Here is a 10,673-nt window from a genome sequence, read left to right as displayed (position 1 = left end):
GCGTGTGTGTTCGTTCCTGTTACGCCAGCAGAGAGGTTTAGCACAGCGGGCGGAGACGGGGGGAAAAAAGGATGGAAAGGAAATTCCCGGCTCGCCCGGAGAGGCTTCGCCCCGGGATTCGGCAGCTCTGCAAAGCAGGGATGCTGCCCGGCGCCCCTGCTTGCTGATCAAGCTGCCTGAAATGGCCCCCAAAGCGCTTTAGTGGGTTTTATTCTGGTTAAAAATAGGCCAAAAAAGGTCTTTTTTCCACTGCTTTTTCCCCTGCCTTTCCGAAAMGTGGCAGCCGGCGTGCCGAAAATGCCCTTCCCTGTTTCCCAAATGGGATTTCGGGTTATTTTTTGGAGAGGAACCCGCACAGCATTGGGGGAAATGCCTTTTCCTTTCCTGTTTCCTTTCCTTTCCTGTTGTGACCGGCTCTATCTTTACGGCCGGGCATCCCGGGCTCCCGCAGCAACGGATCCGGGCGCCCGGTCCCTGTGATGCACCAGAAGCCGGGAGCGGTGCCGGATTAACCCCGCCAGCCTCCCTTTTGGAGTCAGTATTATGAATTTGAGCCAAAAAGGAGCTTTTTTTAGGGGGAAGGAGCRGGGCCGAGCGCGAGCTCCGCTTCCCGGCGATGCTTTGGGAAGGGAAGGATCCCGGGCTGCGCGCAATCCCGCTGGGCGCAGGACGGAGAGCACGGGAGGAAAGTGCTTCGAAAGGGAATAAAAAGGGAAGCTGCTGCTGGGAGGTAGGATTCCCACCCCCCCCCGGCATTCCCAGGGGCCATTCCCAGGCAGAAAACAGGGATAACGCTTTATTCCGGCTGGGAAAACGCAGGTGTAGGTGGCGGCCGGGCGCCAATTTGCCTTAAAGGTTCCCCAAGTGCCCATCCCAGATGGATCCCACGGCAGGAATGCTGGGGGGGGGATTTATACACTGGACATTTGCCAACCTGTTGGCTTTGGGGGCTGCCGCTCGCTTTTCCCGCGCCATTCCAAAGAGCGGGAGAAGAGGAGGGATCACTCGGGCCGAACGGGGCCAAAAAGCRGCGGATCTGTTAAATCCTCTGGCTTTTTTTCCCTCCTCTGCCTCCCCAAGGAGCATCTGCTCCTGCAAAGCGCCTGATCCCGCGGGAAACCTCTCCGCTTCCCGCCTCCGCCACAGGGTTTTCCACGGAGCCCGGCGCCGGCCGGGATTGCTCCGGCCGAGCTGGTCGCCTACATTCCAAAGAGGTTTCCAAAAAAACCCCGATAAATCTATGTCTACGTATACGTCATAACGGAATATCTCCAGGAATTAACTGCCTCAGTGTAAAAAAGGAAAAAAAAAAAAGAAAAAAAAGGAAAAAAAAAAGATTATTACCAAAATGTCTTTTTTTTTTATTATTCTGTTCTGTTTTTACACATGGGATTTTTTTTTTTAAGCTGATAGGCGTAGAGAAAAAAGAAAGCAGAGAGTGTTATATTGTGCTGTTCGACTATTTTCCAACGTGTATTTTCATATAATTTATATTTTTTAAAAGCGGGGAGGGGGGGGGGAAGAAAAAACTTAAAGCGAGATGACAAAAAAGCAACAAAAAAGGAAAAAAAAGCAGGTGCTTTTTAAAAAAAAACCGAGCTGAGGTAGCTTAGAGATGTAGCGACGTGTGTGTGTGTCCGTGTGTTGTGTTTTTTGGGTTATTTTTTGTTAATTTTTGGGTTTTTTTAAAGAATACAAAAAAAAAAAAGAAAGCAGCCCCTCTTCCATGGAAGCCTTAACGAGGGGCTCGGTCTTTGTTTTAATTGCTGATGCTGGCACATCATTTTTGCTGGAGAGTTTTTTATATACTGTAGCCTTATTTCCTATCGTATTTTCGACCTTGTGGAATTAAAAGCGGAATAATTCCTAACGCGCCGGCGCCGCTGGCCTCGTCCTTGCTTCCCGCCGCCGCTTTGCCGGGGAGGGATGCATGCGGGGAGGGTCGGTCATTAAAAACACACACATATATATATATATATTTATATATATATATATATTTATGCCTTTATTGGAGCTAAAAATACCGCCCCGCGCACCTGGGCTGCCCGCAGCGGTTGGTGCCCGGGGAAGTCCCCGCGGCCCCAGCTGCTGGGGGGAGGCTGAAGGCGACCTCRTCATCATCATCATCATCATCATCTCCTTCTCCCTCCTTCTCCCTCCTTCTCCCTCCTTCTCCCTCCTTCTCCCTCCTTCTCCCTCCTTCTCCCTCCTNCTCCTTCTCCCTCCTTCTCCCTCCTTCTCCCTCCTTCTCCCTCCTTCTCCCTCCTTCTCCCTCCTTCTCCCTCCTTCTCCCTCCTCGTCATCATCATCCCCTTCCTCCCGGCCCTCCTCCTCCTCGCGGCCCACGTGGCAGCGCCCGACATCTGGTTCCGATACCGGCGCCGCCGGCTCCCGCCACTGCTTTCCCACCGGGAGAAGGCGAGGGGAAGGAAACGGGGGGGACCCCCCTTTGCGACCCCCAACTGGGCGGAATCCCTCCGGACTCTTCCCGCCTCCGAGCGCCCTCATCCCGGGCTCTTTCTTCCCCTCCTTCCTTCCCTTCCTGCGCATGGTGGGAATGCCGGTGCTTCCACAGCCRGGAGGGAATGTGGGGAGAAAGGGATACCCAGATGGGGAAGAGCATGGAGGAAGGAGGCAGCTTCCCGCTCGGAGAGCTGGACGCATCCGCCGCTGCGGCGGATTAGTGACCGAAAGCCTGGAAAAGGCGGGATGCACATTCCTGGGAACGCCGCCTCCGCGCAGAGGCGGCCCCGCTGACAGAGCAGGGCTTTTTTTYGGGGGAGAAACGCCTGCTTTCCATCAAAACCCCGGCATCGGGACATCGCCCCGCCGCGGAAAAACGGGAGCCGGCACCCRAGGAAGCAGATGGAAAACCCTGGARCGGCGGGGATGGAAAACCCACGGAGCGCGCCCGTTGCCCGCGTGCCGCCCGCCTGGAGCGCGTTCCCTGGCACTGGAACGCGGCGCTGGCCGCCGGCCCCGCTGAGTCAACGCGGTGGGAAACGCGCTGGGAACGGGGCATGAAAGAAATTCCAGGCAGGGCTTTTTTTTTTATTATTATTATTTTTTTTTTATTATTTTTCTTTCRCAGCAGCGTTTCGAAATTGGAAAAACATGAAGGGGGTAAAAATAGAAGCGGCGGCGGCAGCAGCCTCGGGCCTCCGAAACTGCTGCYGGCCTCCTCTGCCTCCGCCCGCCCCGGGGGCTGAGCCTTTTTCCTGGGATCGGGAATACGGCCCGATCTGCTGACGGAGARATGAGTCCTGCGGGGCGGTGTGGAGGGAGCTCTTGCGACACGGTGTCCCGCAGCGGCGTTGGAGAGGCTTTTTTGGGGTTTTTTCCTCCTTTTTTTCCCTCGAAATTCCCGCCCGGATGAAGCCAGGGAAGGCGCCGGATGAGGCACGTTTTCCGTGCTCCGGCTCTCCCTGCGCTTCGCGAGGTCCCGTTTCGCAGGCCCCTCTCCCGATGTCCCATCATGAGGGATACAGGGATAATCCCTTCCCAAATCCCCCCCGGAGCGGCTGCCAACGGAAGGCTGGAAGTTCCCCCTGCCTTTCTCCCCCTTGAAACACATTCCGGGCTGCGTTTCCAGGTAATCCGGCCCCGCTGACGTCACGCGGCTGGAAAAAGCGCCGTCACGGGAAAATCCTGCCGCTCCCGCCTCGCTCCAGCCTCTGCCGGCTCCGGATTAGAAACGCCAGCTCCTTCCCGCAGCTGTGGCCACCGCACGGAGTCCCCACCGTCTGCGGAGCGTCTCCAAGGGGGGGTTAATTAAAAAAAAAACAAAAATTTTTAATTAAATACATCCCAAACCAGACTGCTCCCACACGCCTTGCCCTCCCTCTGCCCAAGCCCATTTCTCCCGGGAAAAGCTGCCAGGAATGTCTTTTTTGGGAGCCAGGTGACCCGGAGCCTTTGACACGACGGATACTGTATTAGGTGGAAGASCGACTAGATTTAATTAGATTTAATTAGATTAGCGGCTTCAAATTAATATATTTATAGGCTTTTAAGGATGCGATGCGCTGGAGGCCGCGCGCAGGAGGACCCTCCGGGCCCAGTGCAAGCCATGACACCAAGCAAGGAGATTATATATATATATATATATAAATACACGTATATATATATATATATATATATATATAAATACACGTATATATGGACATGTATATTTGCTTCTCCCTCTTGGTGCAGCCTCTTCGTCCTGGCAGGGCCCCAGGGCTCCCCGGCCTCCATGGAGGCCTCCATGTGCGTAGGAAACATCTGGGCCTCGCCTGGCACCGCGCGATAACGGCGACCGCGGCCTCCAGGTGGGAGCTTCTCCCACCGGGGAGGAACACAGGGAAAAACATAGGGAAAAAGCCCCGGCGCCGAGTGTTGGGGAGGGTTTCCCACCCCAAAAACGCCTCCCGAGGGATGAACCGGGAATGGCTCCGAGGAGGGCCCGGGGCGGGCTCCTCCCGAGCGCTGTAAACAGGAAGGCGAGGAAGCGCTCCGGCGAGGCCGCCTCATCCCGAGGCCGGCGGCGGCGGCGGGCAGGAAGCGGGGYGCACAATGCCGCGCCGGAAAGCGGCCCGTTATAAATACCCGGGGTCAGGGCCGGGGCCCCGCGAACAATAGGGAAAAGGAGGGCGGAAGAGGCCGCCCGACGGAGCGGGGGCGTTGGGAGAGAGGGAGGAGAGGCCGGAGCGGCCTTGGCTGCTCCCGCGTGCTCCGAGCTGCTCGTTGTGTCCCCTCCGCTCCAGGGACGGCCTCTTCCTCATAAAGCGGCCTCTTCCTGCTCGGTGTCTCCGTATGGACTCGCCGAGGGCAGGGAGGCTCAACGGGGATCCTCGGAAAGGCCCCTGCCTTGGATCTTGGAGGCATCTTCCCCTTCAAGGGAATGCAGATGCAAGGGGATCCAGGAACCGCTCCTGGATGCAGATGTCCTGGTCTTCCCAAGAGGCTGCGGCATGAACCGGAATGACTCCGGGGAGCAGCAGGACATCCACGCGATCAAAGGCATCTGCACCATCAAAGGGACTTCTCCAAGGCAGTGCCACCATATAGGAAAATGCCTGAGCGTTGACGTGGGCCGTGCTTGGAGCACTCGGGGACATGGTGATGTTGGCCCTGGTAGCACCCGCTTCAGATGAGAAGATGCACCAGGACTCACGCTCTGCTTTGGTGGCYTTGTCTCATGAGATTGGGCCTTCTGACCAACCAAGAACATCAAGACCCACCAACACACAAAAGTGTCCCCAAAGCCAGGGGGGTTTGGCCTAGGTCCTCCCTCCGTTGGTGAGGAACCCAAGCAATGAGGTGTCCTCCATGGTGGAAGGAGGAAGGTGGGATATGAGGCAAGTTTTTGAAAATGTTGACCAGAAACGTGGTCTTTCTGGTGGGATTTCAGGCAACTTGGGGGTTGATCCGCAAACTAAAGCCTCAGATTTTTTCCCTTTTGCTTGAGGAAGGATGGATGGACAAAGAAGAAGGATGGAGGGATAGACAAGTAGCACTGGTGTTTCTAGGGGGGGTGTTTATGGAATGGGCACACAGGAGGGTACGGGTGTCACTCCAGTCAGGTTTGGGGCCCTCTAGTGGCTTGCGCTAGGCTAGATTTGGGTTGAAAAAAGCCGATTTTGTTCCAAGCAAAAATAAAATAAAATAAAATAAAATAAAATAAAATAAAATAAAATAAAATAAAATAAAATAAAATAAAATAAAATAAAATAAAATAAAATAATAAAATAATTGCCCGGCCACCCATTTGCAAACCCCAGTGCTGTGGCAGACCCCGGAGGGCATGGAGGGCACGGGGATGGGCGCGAGGATGGGCATCTCCCCATGCCCTTTTTGCACCTCTCAAGAAAACGAGAACAAAAGGCAATTGAAAAGGACCCCTCCTTACGTTGCTGTTTGTTTTTCTGTTTATTTTTTATGCAATAAGCCGCATATAATGAACTCATCCCCACTAGTCACTCGGTGTGTCATATCCTGCCCAGCTTTTCATGGAAAACAGCCCTATCCTCACCAGGGACGTAGASAGTGCTGCCGCTTCACCCCTTACGGGTGTGGTGATGGCTCCAGAATTTTATTTTATTTTATTTTCCCTGTGTTTTCCTGTTGGACCTCGGTGCAGCCCTTGCAAAAGGAGAAGAAATGCAGAGAGCAAAGCCTATTTTCTTGCAAAAAAGGCTGCTCCGAGCCCGCCCTGTGAACACAAACGAGCCGTGGAGCTGTTTTCACATGCGCTTGAAACCGATATCGCACCTACCTCTGAGTCACGGCGCCCGTTGCCCCAGCTCCTTTTTATATATGTATTTTTTTGTATGTTTTTTTTAAATTTGATGTGCATGGCAACGCGCGGGTGGCGACGGGCACCCTATCGCTGCTGCATCTGCAGCCTCCCCTTTGCAGAGAGGTGAAAACATGGGAGATAAGAGGAGGAAAAAGCCCCGGTGCACCAAGGCGTCTACCCACAGCCCCGAGGCTTGTCTTAGCTGCAGACATTTAGCTGCAGAGAAACTGGGGTGTGCAGCAGCAGCACTTTGGGTTGCAATTCGGCGATTTTGCAGTTTTGCAGTTCTGCAGTGTTGCAATTCGACGGTGTTGCAATTCTGCAGTTTTGCCGCTTCTGCAGTTTTGCAATTCTGCAGTTTTGCAATTTGGTGGTGTTGCAATTCTGCAGTTTTGAAGTTCTGCAGTGTTGCAGTTCTGCAATTCAGAGGTGTTGCAATTCAGCAGTTTTGCAGTTCTGCAGTTTTGCAATTCAACGGTGTTGCAATTCTGCAGTTTCGCACTTATGCAGTTTTGCAGTTCTGCGGTGTTCCAATTCTGCAGTGTTGCAATTCCGTGGTGTTGCAGTTCTGCAGTTTTGCAATTCGGCGGTGTTGCAGTTCTGCAGTGTTGCAATTCTGCAGTGTTGCATTTAAGCGGTTTTGCAATTCGGCGCTGTTGCAATTCTGCATTTTCGCAGTTCTGCAGTGTTGCAATTCTGCATTTTCACAGTTCTGCAGCTGTGCAGCCGTGTGCTGTCCCCGCGCTGATCCCGCCTCCTCGGAGCTGTCCCCACGCAGAGCCGGGGACTTGCCGGTGACCCGGGGGGGGTCCCGCAGCCCCCAGGCCGGCTCCCCRGCGGGGTCTCGACCTCTGCTGCCCGTGGCCCCCGCGGGACCCGCCGGCAGGTCGGGGATGAGTAACGCGATGCCAGCAATAACAGGCAGCCGTGACGGGCTGCAGATGCTCCCCTGGGGAGGTGGGACCGGGCAGGGGGACACGGGGCGCAGGGGATGCTCCGAAGATGCTCGGAGCGGGTGCGGGTGGCCTGGGCACCCCCCACGCTCTTTCTCTTGGCACCATCTAGTGGCTATGGGGGCTGAGAGTTCGGCCCTAAACCCGGGTGGGCAAAAAGAGAGTGGAATTAAACAAAAATAGGAAGAAAAGCAGCAAAACCGCCCACGGGTTCCTCCTTTGGCCGGTTGGAAGAGGTCCCTGTCCCCGTGCCTGGCATTCCGGTGGTGTGGCCCAAGCCCCCGGTCCCGTCGCTTGCGATTAATCAGAAATAAGAAACAAATGTTGCCCGGTGCATCCCGGAGTTCAGCGGGAGGGAAAAGCTACAAATCTCCCAGGCCCCGTCTGGGATCGCTTGTTGATCGCTGCGGCTAATCCCGGCCTTGGGCTTGGCCTTGGAGGGGAGGAAGATGGATGGGGCTCCGATATATCAGGGTAGGGAAGCAAGAGCGGAATTCCGTGCGGAGAAAGGCCCCGGATTTAGCAGCGTCCGACCTCCTTCCACCCATCGGAGCCCTTCCGGACCCGTCACAAGAGGGAGACAAAAAGCCAAGAGCAGCGGACACTTTGGCCTGGAAACCCGGATTTGCAGCAAAAATATGGAAAGGTTTCCTCCACCAAGTGAGAAGTAGAGCGTTCCAGCTCTCCATGGMCTGGGATCTGCCTAGGAAAACGGCACGGACTGAAGCTCTCCCTTGAGCTCGCTCTGTGTTTTCCACAAAATGTAATTCCTGGATTTTCCAAGATTGTTTTGAGTGGAGAAAATACTTAGTCTATATAAAAACTGCGAGCCTGCCTAAGGGGAAAGCACACAACTACCAGAGAGCTGCAAGGAGAAAGACTGAGGACCTTCAACACCTCCAGAAGACACGTGGACCTCTGCCATGGTGGGTTTCTGCAGCTCYCCAAGAGGGAAGCGGCCGCGTCAAGCTCGCTGTGCTTCCAACTTGAGCTTCTCCTGGCGCTGAGCAGCATCTTTCACGCCCCGCTGCTACCGCGGTGCCAAGCCAAGCCAGCCACGTGGCCCGGCCCAGCCAAGGTCATTGCCACGCGGCGTCTGCCAAACCGGCGGCGCGTGCGGCCAGCACGTCAACCCCGGGCCAAGAGGCCTCATTAGGAGCTGTCCGTCTTCATCGTCGCGACAGATAACCTCGACAGAGCGGGCGGCCGGGGTCATGTGCGGAGCCCTCCTCAGGTGGGTGGCTTTTGGGCGGGGAAAATCCAAGAACGAGAAGACCGGAGGCTCTAGAGCGATGTAGACCCGATAGGGTGGCAAGGGAGCACRCCGTGGTCACCCCAGGCCACCACAGACAGGCCCATCCCGATGCCTGCAGCTACATTTGTGCATTAAAACCTGGAGGAAGTCTACAGGAGCTATCTCTGAAACATGTTCACAACGTGAGCGCTCTCCTGTTCCTGGAGGGCCTGGAACGGTGCCACCGTTTCCTTCCCCTCTGCACGCTCCTCGTTTGGCCGATTTTCCTCGAAACCGAAATGCCAGGAGACAGCCCATCCTGCCCTCCGTCCTCCTGACCGCCGTGCCAGGGAAAATTACCGCTCGTATTAATAGCTGCCCCTTGTTTCAACTTGCTGACACCGTGAAGATGGTTTTAATTAAAACTCATTAGCGGCAACCTGTTACTGAAAATGAGCGTGGCTAACCCGATTACAGCTCCAGCTCCGTAGTGATCCTGCTCTTCCCAGAAACCTGCCTTGGGTGCGCGCGTGTCCCGTCCGTAGGGATGCTCTTCCCAAGGAGAAGGGGCTCTGATATCCCGGATGGATGGAGAGCTGGACTTTGGGACACATTGGGAATTTTCTGGAGGCGGACAAGGCCTTGGATGCAGGTGCAGAGAGGGCAAGGAAGAACTGGTCCCCATGACCATGGAGGGCAAGCGAAGAGAAAACGGATGGATGGATGGATGGATGGATGGATGGATGGATGGATGGATGGATGGATGGGTGGATGGATGGATGGATGGAAATAGGAGGACAGGCAGACCTGCCAACACCAATTGCTTTGGTGCCTGGTCCTTGCGGTGGGCCCAGTTGCCCCAGTTCACCCCCAGAGCCACGATGGGAGCTGCAGAGCCCACGGAGGACCTCACGGCGAGCCGCCGAGCAGCGCGCGGCCAGTGAGAAATTACGGACGGCTCCGATCCCGCTACCCCGCCGGCCCCTTGCACTCCCACCTCGCCGTCCCCCGCCGGCAGCTGCTTCCCATTAACCGTAAAAGCTGACAAGGTGCAGGGCTGGCGCGGAGCCTCCCCCGGCAGGTAATTTTGACGAGACGCAGAGGACCGCGGGCCGGGTGTCTCTGATGGGTTTCCGGGGCTGTTATCAGCTCCRTGCCCCCAGACGGCTGCCCTTGGGCGGCGGGGGCGGCCAGGGGAGCCTCTTCCTCGTTGCAAGGGATGGGAGGAGGGACGGAGCGCTCGCCGTTCCCAGGCTCCGGCTCGCAGCTCCGAGGGCGTTGCTGAGCTGCCGGGAGCTGCCGAGGTTGCGCTGGCTTCCATGCACATGGGTCTCCCGGGATTTGGCCCTTGGAGGCCCAATTCCAGCAGCGGTGCCTGGTTTGTGGAGCGCGTGAGGATAAAAGGCAAGTTAAATATTGGACTGAAGAGCATCACAAGGTATTTTAGGAAGGCTGCAAAAAAAGCCCAGTTCTCCCAGTGTATTTATTTTTCTGGAGCTTACAGCTGTTTGAACAGCGGGTACCGATGCCCGGGGCGCTCCGTCCCTTCCASGTCATCTTGGTGGAGACCCTCTGTGCAAAACTGGTGCGGGGACCCCTGAAAAAAGCAGACCAGCATGAGGAGAAGCTGGGGTCCATCCAGCACAGCAGCTAGCCAGTTGTGGCTGCTCATGGGCATCGTGGCTTTAATGGGTGTTGCTGGTTCGGGGCACCCAACAGGGACCCGGAGCCGCCGAGCGGGGCCGAGGTCGGCCTCGCAAAACTCCCTCCTGTCATTTACTGATGCTAATCAGGCGGCAATAAAACCCGCGATTGCCCATCTCATGAGCGAGATCACAGGGAGAGCAGGAAATGAGCTAAGTTAATCAAATTAGATGAAAGACAAGGAAAAAGGAGGCTGAGGATCCCATATGGGGAGCAATTTTATTAGCGCTCCACACTCCCGGGGAAGGTTTTGATGGGAAGAGCTTGGGCATTAATCTGCCCTTCCAACGTGCTGCCCACAGACCAGACAAGACAGCTTGCTAGCATGGGAAGAAGGGTCCCAAGAAGGGTCTGAGATGTCACCAGGACAYGTGAGGACCAGGCTGAAACTTAGGGCTGCTGCATACATCTGCCTTGCAGGGCACACATGGCCCAARAAGAGAGATTTCTTAGGTATTTCTTGGGATTTCTCCCACCAGTCCTGCTTTTGCTATTTAAGACC

Source organism: Nothoprocta perdicaria, unplaced genomic scaffold (assembly GCF_003342845.1).
Source record: "Nothoprocta perdicaria isolate Ctin4 unplaced genomic scaffold, notPer1 scaffold_228, whole genome shotgun sequence".
In the NCBI taxonomy this organism is placed as follows: domain Eukaryota; kingdom Metazoa; phylum Chordata; class Aves; order Tinamiformes; family Tinamidae; genus Nothoprocta; species Nothoprocta perdicaria.
This window is presented reverse-complemented; position numbering follows the sequence as displayed.